The sequence below is a fragment of the Haematobia irritans genome, chromosome 3 (assembly GCF_050003625.1).
Source record: "Haematobia irritans isolate KBUSLIRL chromosome 3, ASM5000362v1, whole genome shotgun sequence".
Taxonomy (NCBI): domain Eukaryota; kingdom Metazoa; phylum Arthropoda; class Insecta; order Diptera; family Muscidae; genus Haematobia; species Haematobia irritans.
Window position 1 is genome coordinate 63,403,641 of NC_134399.1, and position 9,593 is coordinate 63,413,233.

Below are 9,593 nucleotides of genomic sequence, written 5' to 3' on the forward strand. Positions count from 1 at the left end.
GGATTTTGTGAAGTATTTCCATTGAACCTGATACATGACCAAACTTCAGACAGATCATCGACAACTTCTGACAGCAAAATGGTTTTCACTCAATTAATAGGAAGAATATTTGCAATATTGCTACACCCTCAAAAAATCGCGTCTGTAACATATACCCCAAACACATTTTGCTTCAAGCATATATATTTTCAGGATTGATCCAAACAAAATAATGTTTGTATTGTTCAAACATATTATGTTTCACCTTAGGACATACACTGGTAGTAAAAAATTTTAATGAAATTTTCTTTGTGTGAATATATTGTCAGGCGCCAATTGGATACTTCCATTATTTTACTTGCAGCATACTCTCTAGGTCTCTCTTTCTAAACACATTATGTTTATAGGCTATTTCCAAATTAATATATGCTTAGATGAATATTATATTTACAAACATTTTATGTCCCAAACATAATATGTTCTAACATATTAACATATATGTCCCAAACATGTGATGCTAGTTTATGAACATTATATGCTTGCACTTAAAAAAATTGTGTTAAAAAATGTGAGTTCCAAACATATAATTTTTACACCCAAACATATGAAAACCAACCTTTTTCGTCCGTGTAGAATTGTGATATTTAAAGAATCACTCGGGTTCAAATTCCCAATTTTGTTACATGCTTGGCTGAATGTTTTCATACGAAAATGTGATGAACGATTTAACAGAAAGCACATTGAAAGGTAACATATTTATAATTTTGACAGAGAGAACTTCTCTTAAATCTGAGCGAGGTATCCTGATTTTGAAGTTCTCCAACTTACATATTCAAGTCGATTTCATAATTTTGAAGAATTTTTTTCAGAATTATTAAAGCCCATTTGATCTTAGTTAAAAGAAATTTTCTTTCACGTGAAAAAATGGAAGTAACCAATTCGCGCCTTAAACCTTCAAACACTCCAATAACGTCATATAATAGTCACTGTTGATGGTTTTTCCCTTCTCAAGATAATCGATAAAAATTATTCCATGGGCATCCCAAAAAACAGAGGCCATTACTTTGCCAGCGGACTTTTGAGTCTTTCCACGCTTCGGAGACGGTTCACCGGTCACTGTCCACTCAGCCGACTGTCGATTGGACTCAGGAGTGTAGTGATGGAGCCATGTTTCATCCATTGTCACATATCAACGGAAAAACTCGGGTGTATTACGAGTTAAGAGCTGCAAATACCGCTCAGAATCATCAACACGTTGTTGTTTTTGGTCAAATGTGAGCTCGAGAGGCACCCATTTTGAACAGAGCTTCCGTATATCCAAATATTGATGAATGATATGACCAACACGTTCCTTTGATATCTTCAAGGCCTCTGCTATCTCGATCAACTTCATTTTACGGTCATTCAAAATCATTTTGTGAATTTTTTTTTATGTTTTCGTCGGTAACCACCGCTTTCGGGAGTCCACTGCGTTCACCGCCCTCCGTGCTCATTTCACCACGCTTGAACTTTGCATACCAATCAATTATTGTTGATTTCCCTGGGCAGAGTACGGAAACTCATTATCAAGCCAAGTTTTTGCTTCCACCGTATTTTTCCCCTTCAGAAAACAGTATTTTATCAAACCATGAAATTCCTTTTTTCCATTTTTTCACAATAACAAAAGTTGCTTCACAAAAGACGCTCTATCTCACAAACTAATTGACTTTCAGATGTTAAATTTTGACACGAATCATTTGAAGGTTGGCACTATATAAAAATAGTATAGCTTAAGACCCTAGCAGTCATAGCTTACAATTATATATAATTTTATTGTAAATGTAATTAATAAATAAATAAATAAATATAAAAATAGTATGCATTTAATACTAGCGACGCCATCTATGTGTCAGACCGGGGACTTATCAGCCAACCTGTTATGTTACAGAACCGATTTTTTTAGGGTGTACGTCATGTGTATTTTGGGTAGTGTATGTCTAAAGTGAATAATATGTTTGAAAAATACAAACAATATTTTGTTTGGAACAATCCAGAAAATATATATGCTGGAAGCAGAATGTGTTTGGGAGTATATGTTACAGAAGCGATTTTTTAAGGGTGTACGTCATGCGTATTTCGGGTAGGTATAAATGCATATCGGTTTGTGTTCTCTGATGTCCACTAAAGTCTCACGATTTTTTTTTTTTTTTTGAGATCTATCCCATTTTCGAAATGTCCACGTTTGAGAGGTTTCACTGTATTCGAAAAGCATTTTAGTACATAGAGCTTTACATGTTTGCCTTTGAGCTTTTCTATGTTCTATATTTTGACAAAAGCTTTAATATGCTCTAAATGGAAAAATTAGCTTATGTTAGAACCCAGAACTCTCGACAAAACTCAATCTCCTGCAAAAGCTCATTTCAAGGATTTGAACACTAGATGGTATAGAAAGAAGAAAAATTAACCACTAGATGGACTACTGTATTCAGGAAAAATGTTATCATTATCCGCACTTCCAATGTTAGCTTTGTGTACTAACTTTTATAGAAATAAATTCGTCAAGTTATAATATTGACTTTTAAAAAAAAAAAAACGCACATATCATAGGCGTCAACCTAAACAATTTTTTTTTTTATTTATTAAATAAAGGGATTATTTCTGTAAAGAAAACGAGTTTAAACTGGTGCTAATTTCTCTAAATTTTTTGCGAAAAACTATTTTGTTTTAGTTTATTTTTCAAAAGCAATTTCCCCCAGCCCACTGAAATTTTCATGAACTAAGCGTGGGTATAAATTTCAATGACCATGTAAAAAAGTTCAATGATAACTAATATAGATTCTATTATCCATACAATTCTCAAAAATGTTAAGAATGAAGTACCGCATGTTTAATATTGTAATGATTTTTATAGCCTGAATCACTCTTTGGAACATGGTATTATAAGTTATAGCATATTTTTGAAACACCCAGAAGGAGACAAGATAGAGACACGGTGTCTTTGGCAATATTGCTCAGGACCGGCTCCTGAGAGGACATGGCTAGATGTCCGTCTGTCTGTGAACACATTTTTGTAATAAAAGTCTAAGTCTAGGTCGCAGAATTAGTTCAATCGACTAAAACACAGATATGCATTTTGAGTCAAAACTGTTGATTTAAAAAAAAAAATCGGTTCTTCGGTTATATATATATGTGTATATATCTTTCGCCCGATATGCAGTTAAAGAGTGGTTAAATTGTAAGGGCCGATGTTGAATGTGAACCACACCTAAACGTCAAGTTTTTTCCGAATTTTATTTGACATTTCTCTATTTCAGGCTTACTCAATTTGAACCATGGATAGATACACAATCCAACAGCGTTCCAATGGTTCCAAGAAATGGCAACAGTGGATGCTCAATTTTCGAAGAAAATCATCTTCAGTGATGAGGCACATTTTCACCTCAGTGGATTCGTCAATAAACATTTGTGCGAATGAGAATCCAAGAGTGATTGTCGAAAAACCAATGCACCCACAAAGAGTCACTGTTTGGTGCGGTTTATGGGCTGGCGGCATCATTGGGCCGTATTTTTTCCAAAATGAGGCCGGTCAGGCAGTTACTGTGAATGGTGTTCGCTATCGTGGGATGATAACGAACTTTTAATGGCCCGAATTGGAAGATATGGATGTGGACGATATGTGGTTTCAGCAGGACGGTGCCACTTGCCACACAGCTAACGAAACAATGGCTCTCTTGCGCAACAAATTCAATGGCCGTGTTATCTCACGTAATGACGATGTCAATTGGCCGAGATCATGTGATTTGACACCGTTTGACTTTTTTCTTTGGGGTTATTTGAAAGAAAAGGTGTACGTCGATAAGCCAGCAACAATTCAAGAGCTAAAGGATGGGATAATTCGGCACATTAACGGCATAGAACCTCTATTATGCCTCAGCGTCATCGAAAATTTGGACCATCGGATGAAGGTGTGCCACCGAGGTCGCGGCGCCCATTTGGCCGATATTTTGTTCCATACATAATTGAGTAATACCAATATATCATAATAAAGTAAAATTACAATAATTTCCTAAATAGTTTGTGTTTTATTCAAAATCAACATCGGCCCTTGAAAATTTAACCACCCTATATCCCAGAAGCCAAAATGTTTCCCTGATTTGCATTAAAATTTGCACAAGGGCTACAATTAAAAGAACCTTACATTGCTAAATTTTATTGAAATCGGCACAGATTTAGACACAGCTCCCATATATTTCTTTCGTCCGATTTACACTCATATAAACCCAAAATTTTACTCTGGTTTACGTAATTTACATTTGCACTGGCAGTAGAATTAAGGACTCTGGTTATGATCCCAAGCCAAAAATAAAGACATTTTTTAGGGACATATCTAGCTTTAAATCTAGGTTCAATAAAGTTAAATTGGGATGTTATATATGGGAAGCTTTTTTATCTTTAATCAATATATCAGTTTATTTAAAGACAATTTCTTTGAATGAAAAATGTTTTTTCGTTACATTAACGAACATTTTACTTACTTTAAAGACCTACGAAAATTTCCATGATTTATGTCCTAAATTTAATGAAAACAAGTAAGTAAGGACTTAAGGTCAGCCGAGCCGAATCTTATATACCAACCACCATGAATCAAATAATATAATTGTTTCCTTTGAAAACTCTTCGTTGGGTTACTTGAATATATATATATAAAATTTTAGGTGGATTTGATAGCAGATACTCTGGCAAGCGAACATATATACCAACATGGAAATCAAGAGACTTAATATATTAGGGCTATACCAAAACATGGACCGATCCCCACCATATTCGCTGCACCTATTTATGGACCTAAAATACCTCTAAATTTTGAATCAAATCGGGTGTCCAGCAGACCAAGACGCCAAATCAGGTCTATATGGGGTTAGATCAAAATGTGGATCGATACACCCCATATTCGGCTTACTTATGTACACAGAAAAAAAATTCACGAAAATTTTTCCAATTAAAATTTTAATTGAGTTTAAAAAAATATTCAATTAAAAATTTAATTGATTAAACAAATTTTTTAATTGAAACAAAAATCATTCACAAAAATTAATAGTATCAATTAATTTTTTAATTGGATCAATTAATTTTTTAATTGATCTTCAATTAATTTTTTAATTGATACTATCATTTCTGTGATTGAAGACATTTCAATTAAAAAATTAATTGGATCAATTAATTTCGTGATTGAACCAGAAAAAAAAATTTTTGTGTGTATGGATACAAAATACCTCTAGGTTTTGAATTTCCAATGGGATAAATTTCCAACTGGATGCGTAGACGCTCAAGAGGTCTAATCGAGAGATCGGTTTATATGAGGGAAATACCAAAACATGGTCCTACACACCGAAAGAATTTTCTTCGTAAAAACAACGAAAAATTTCGTTAAAAGTACGAAAATTTTCATTGGTGGTGTTAGTATAAGGCCGCTAATAACCATGCCAAAATTGGTCCATATCGGTCTATAGTTATATATAGCCGATCCCCAATCACACAAAAATTGGTCCATATCGGTTCATAATCATGGTTGCCACTCGAGCCAAAAATAATCTACCAAAATTTTATTTTTATAGAAAATTTTGTCAAAATTTTATTTCTATAGAAAATTTTTTTCCAAATTTTATTTCTATAGAAAATTTTTTCCAAATTTTATTTCTATAGAATTTTTTTCCAAATTTTACTTCTATAGAAAATGTTGTCAAAATTTTATTTTGTCAAAATTTTATTTCTATAGAAACTTTAAACTTAATTATATACGTATTTAATCGGCCTTTTTATACCCTGCTCCACACTGTGGAACAGGGTATTATAAGTTAGTGCATATGTTTGCAACACCCAGAAGGAGACGAGATAGACACATGGTGTCTTTGGCAAAAATGCTCAGGGTGGGTTCCTGAGTCGATATAGCGATGTCCGTCTGTCCGTCTGTCCGTCTGTCCGTGAACACATTTTTGTAATCAAAGTCTAGGTCGCAGTTTTAGTCCAATCGACTTCAAATTTGGCACAAGTATGTGTTTTGGCTCAGAATAGATCCCTATTGATTTTGGAAGAAATCGGTTCAGATTTAGATATAGCTCCCATATATATATTTCGCCCGATATGGACTTATATGGCCACAGAAGCCAGAGTTTTACCCTAATTTGCTTAAAATTTTGCACAAGAAGAACAATTAGTACTATAGTCAAGTGTGCCAAATTTTATTGAAATCGGTTCAGATTAAAATATAGCTCCCATATATATCTTTCGCCCGATATGCACTAATATGGACCCAGCAGCCAGAGTTTTATACGGATTTGCTTGAAATTTTGTATTGGCATAACACTTGGTCGTATAGTCAAGTGTGCAAAATTTGATTGAAATCGGTTCAGATTTAGATATAGCTCCCATATATATCTTTCGCCCGATATGGACTTATATGGCCCCAGAAGCCAGTTTTTTGGCCGAATTTGGTTGAAATTTTGCACTAGGTGTACAATTAGTAGTATAGTCAAGTGTGCAAAATTTGATTGAAATCGGTTCAGATTAAGATATAGCTCCCATATATATCTTTCGCCCGATATGGACTAATATGGTCCTAAAAGCTAGAGTTTTGACCCAATTTGGTTGAAATTTTGCACAGGGAGTAGATTTAGCATTCTAGCTATGCGTGCCAAATTTGATTGAAATCGGTTCAGATTTATATATAGCTCCCATATATAGCTTTCGCCCGATTTACACTCATATGACCACAGAGGCCAATTTTTGCTCCGATTTAGTTGAAATTTTACACAAGGAGTAGGTTTAGCATTGTAGCTATTTGTGCCAAATTTGGTTGAAATCGATTCAGATTTAGATATAGCTCCCATATATATCTTTCGCCCGATATGCACTTATATGGACCCAGAAGCCAGAGTTTTATCGTTTTTTATAGCTTGAAATTTTGCACAAGGAGCACAATTGGTAGTATAGTCATGTTTGCCAAATTTGATTGAAATCGGTTCAGATTTAGATATAGCTTCCATATATATTTTTCGCCCGATATGGACTTATATGGCCCCAGAAGCCCGAGTTTTGCCCAATTTGGTTGAAATTTTGCACAAGGAGTAGATTTAGCATTCTAGCCATGCGTGCCAAATTTGATTGAAATCGGTTCAGATTTATATATAGCTCCCATATATAGCTTTCGCCCGATTTACACTCATATGACCACAGAGGCCAATTTTTTGCTCCGATTTAGTTGAAATTTTGCACATGGAGTAGAATTAGCATTGTAGCTATGCCTGCCAAATTTGGTTGAAATCGGTTAAGATTTAGATATAGCTCCCATATATATGTTTTTCTGATTTCGGCAAAAATGGTCAAAATACCAACATTTTCCTTGTAAAATCGCCACTGCTTAGTCGAAAAGTTGTAAAACTGACTCTAATTTTCCTAAACTTGTAATACATATATATCGAGCGATAAATCATAAATAAACTTTTGCGAAGTTTCCTTAAAATTGCTTCAGATTTAAATGTTTCCCATATTTTTTTACTAAAATTGTGTTCCGACTTAAATTTTGAGTCTATAGATTTTGTAGAAGTCTATCAAATTCTTCCAGATTGAGTGGTATTTAAATGTATGTATTTGGGACAAACCTTTATATGTAGCCCACAACACATTTGACGGATGTGATATGGTATCGAAAATTTAGATCTACAAAGTGGTGCAGGGTATAATATAGTCGGCTCCGCCCGACTTTAGACTTTCCTTACTTGTTTAGTTTAATATATACCACGTATGGACTATGTCCCAGCAACAAAATTTGGAAGTTCTTCCACAGGCACAACTTTAAAAGCACTTCCAGAAGACGGACTCCCAATGATGTTCTTTATCTTAACTACCCAGGAAGTTCTTTTGATTCAATTTTTTATAATTTTCATACTTTTAATGGGTAATTTTAACTTTTTTGTTTCAAATAGGTTAAAAACAGAGTAAGAATTCATAAAATGGTACAATTCATTAAAATTTTGTCGAAAAACATGCTAAATCCAATCTGAAAAAATTGTGAATTTTTGAAAATATTTGAGGTCAAACGTTTGCGACAAGCGTTAGAATCCATTAAAAAGAATAAAAAACTATAAAAACTATTTATTTGACAAAATATCACAGAATTTTTTAATTTACATCCAAAACATTGAATTCGGATCACACCTAAAGAAATGATGCAAATTCAGTGCAACGGCTGTTGAAATGGAGGACTTACGTCCTATGACAAGCCCATGATAAATTCATCGCTTCTGCGTCAATTTTGCACCACTTCCGGATCCAAAAAGAACATTTTCATTACTTTTTTGGCGACACTTTTTTCCTGGGGTGGTATATATTACGGTGTTAGGAAGTTTTAAGATACCTTGCCATCGGCAAGTGTTACCGCAACCCAAGTAATTCGATTGTGGATGACAGTCTTCAGTAGAAGTTTCTACGCAATCCATGGTGGAGGGTACATAAGCTTCGGTCTGGCCGAACTTACGGCCGTATATACTTGTTATTTCTTACTCTTTTCCTAACCTGTTGAAAACAAAAACAAGCTAAGATTACCCCTTAAAAATATGAAAAACGCGAGTTATAAATCACAAAATTAAAAAAACTTCCTGTGAAGTTAAACTAAAGAACATCTTTGGGAGGGCATTTTTTGAAAGTGTTTTTAAAGTGGTGCCTTTAGAACAACTTCCAATTTTTTTGCTGGGATGTATATGGAGACCTTGTCTAAAGCTGAGCCGATTTTGACCAAATTTGGCATGCTTGCCAAAATACTAATGTACTCTCTGTGCAAAATTTCACAGTTTTTAGAGTTTCACTTTAGCCGCCGTGGTGATATGATTCTAAATTAGGCGAAAGACATATATGGGAGCTATATCTAAATCCGAACCGATTTCATCCAAAATCAATCTCAATCGCAAATCTCAAGAATTTTTTTGGTAATATTTTCTTAACACTAAATTATATAAATTATATAAATTTTGACAACATAGTTCTCTTTAATAAGAAATTCAAATACAAATTTAACTTAAGTCCGATAGTATCTCATTTTTTGTTCTATAAGAAATCAAACTTCTTGCGATTACGAATATCAGAACATGGGGAATACTTATGCCCAGGGCTGTTGAGTCGAGCCTATTTTGCTCTACTCCGACTCCAGCATTTTTCATCAGCTCGACTCCGACTCCGGAGTCGACTCCGGGTAATATAACTAAATCTCATTTTAATACCACTAATTTGTAGTTCTATTGTGGGGGTACAATAAGTGGATCGACATAAAGTATCGTATTTATTTATGTGTGCAAAAAAAGGTCTTAATTTCACATTAGATGCCAATTGAACTCTATATTTCAAATTTAGGGCAATGTTTAATAAATCAAATAATGATATAAATACCCTTCATAATATGAGAAGATACCAGCAGTATATGTATTTGTGGACCAAAATTATTGATACTATCTCAAATCCATTAAATTTGTTGAGAGCTATATAAAGGTTTATATTCCCATATGCATGAATTTGAATCTGAATCGATTTAGACAAAATTGTATATACTTCTACAAAATCTATGTACTTAAAATTTAAATCTAACG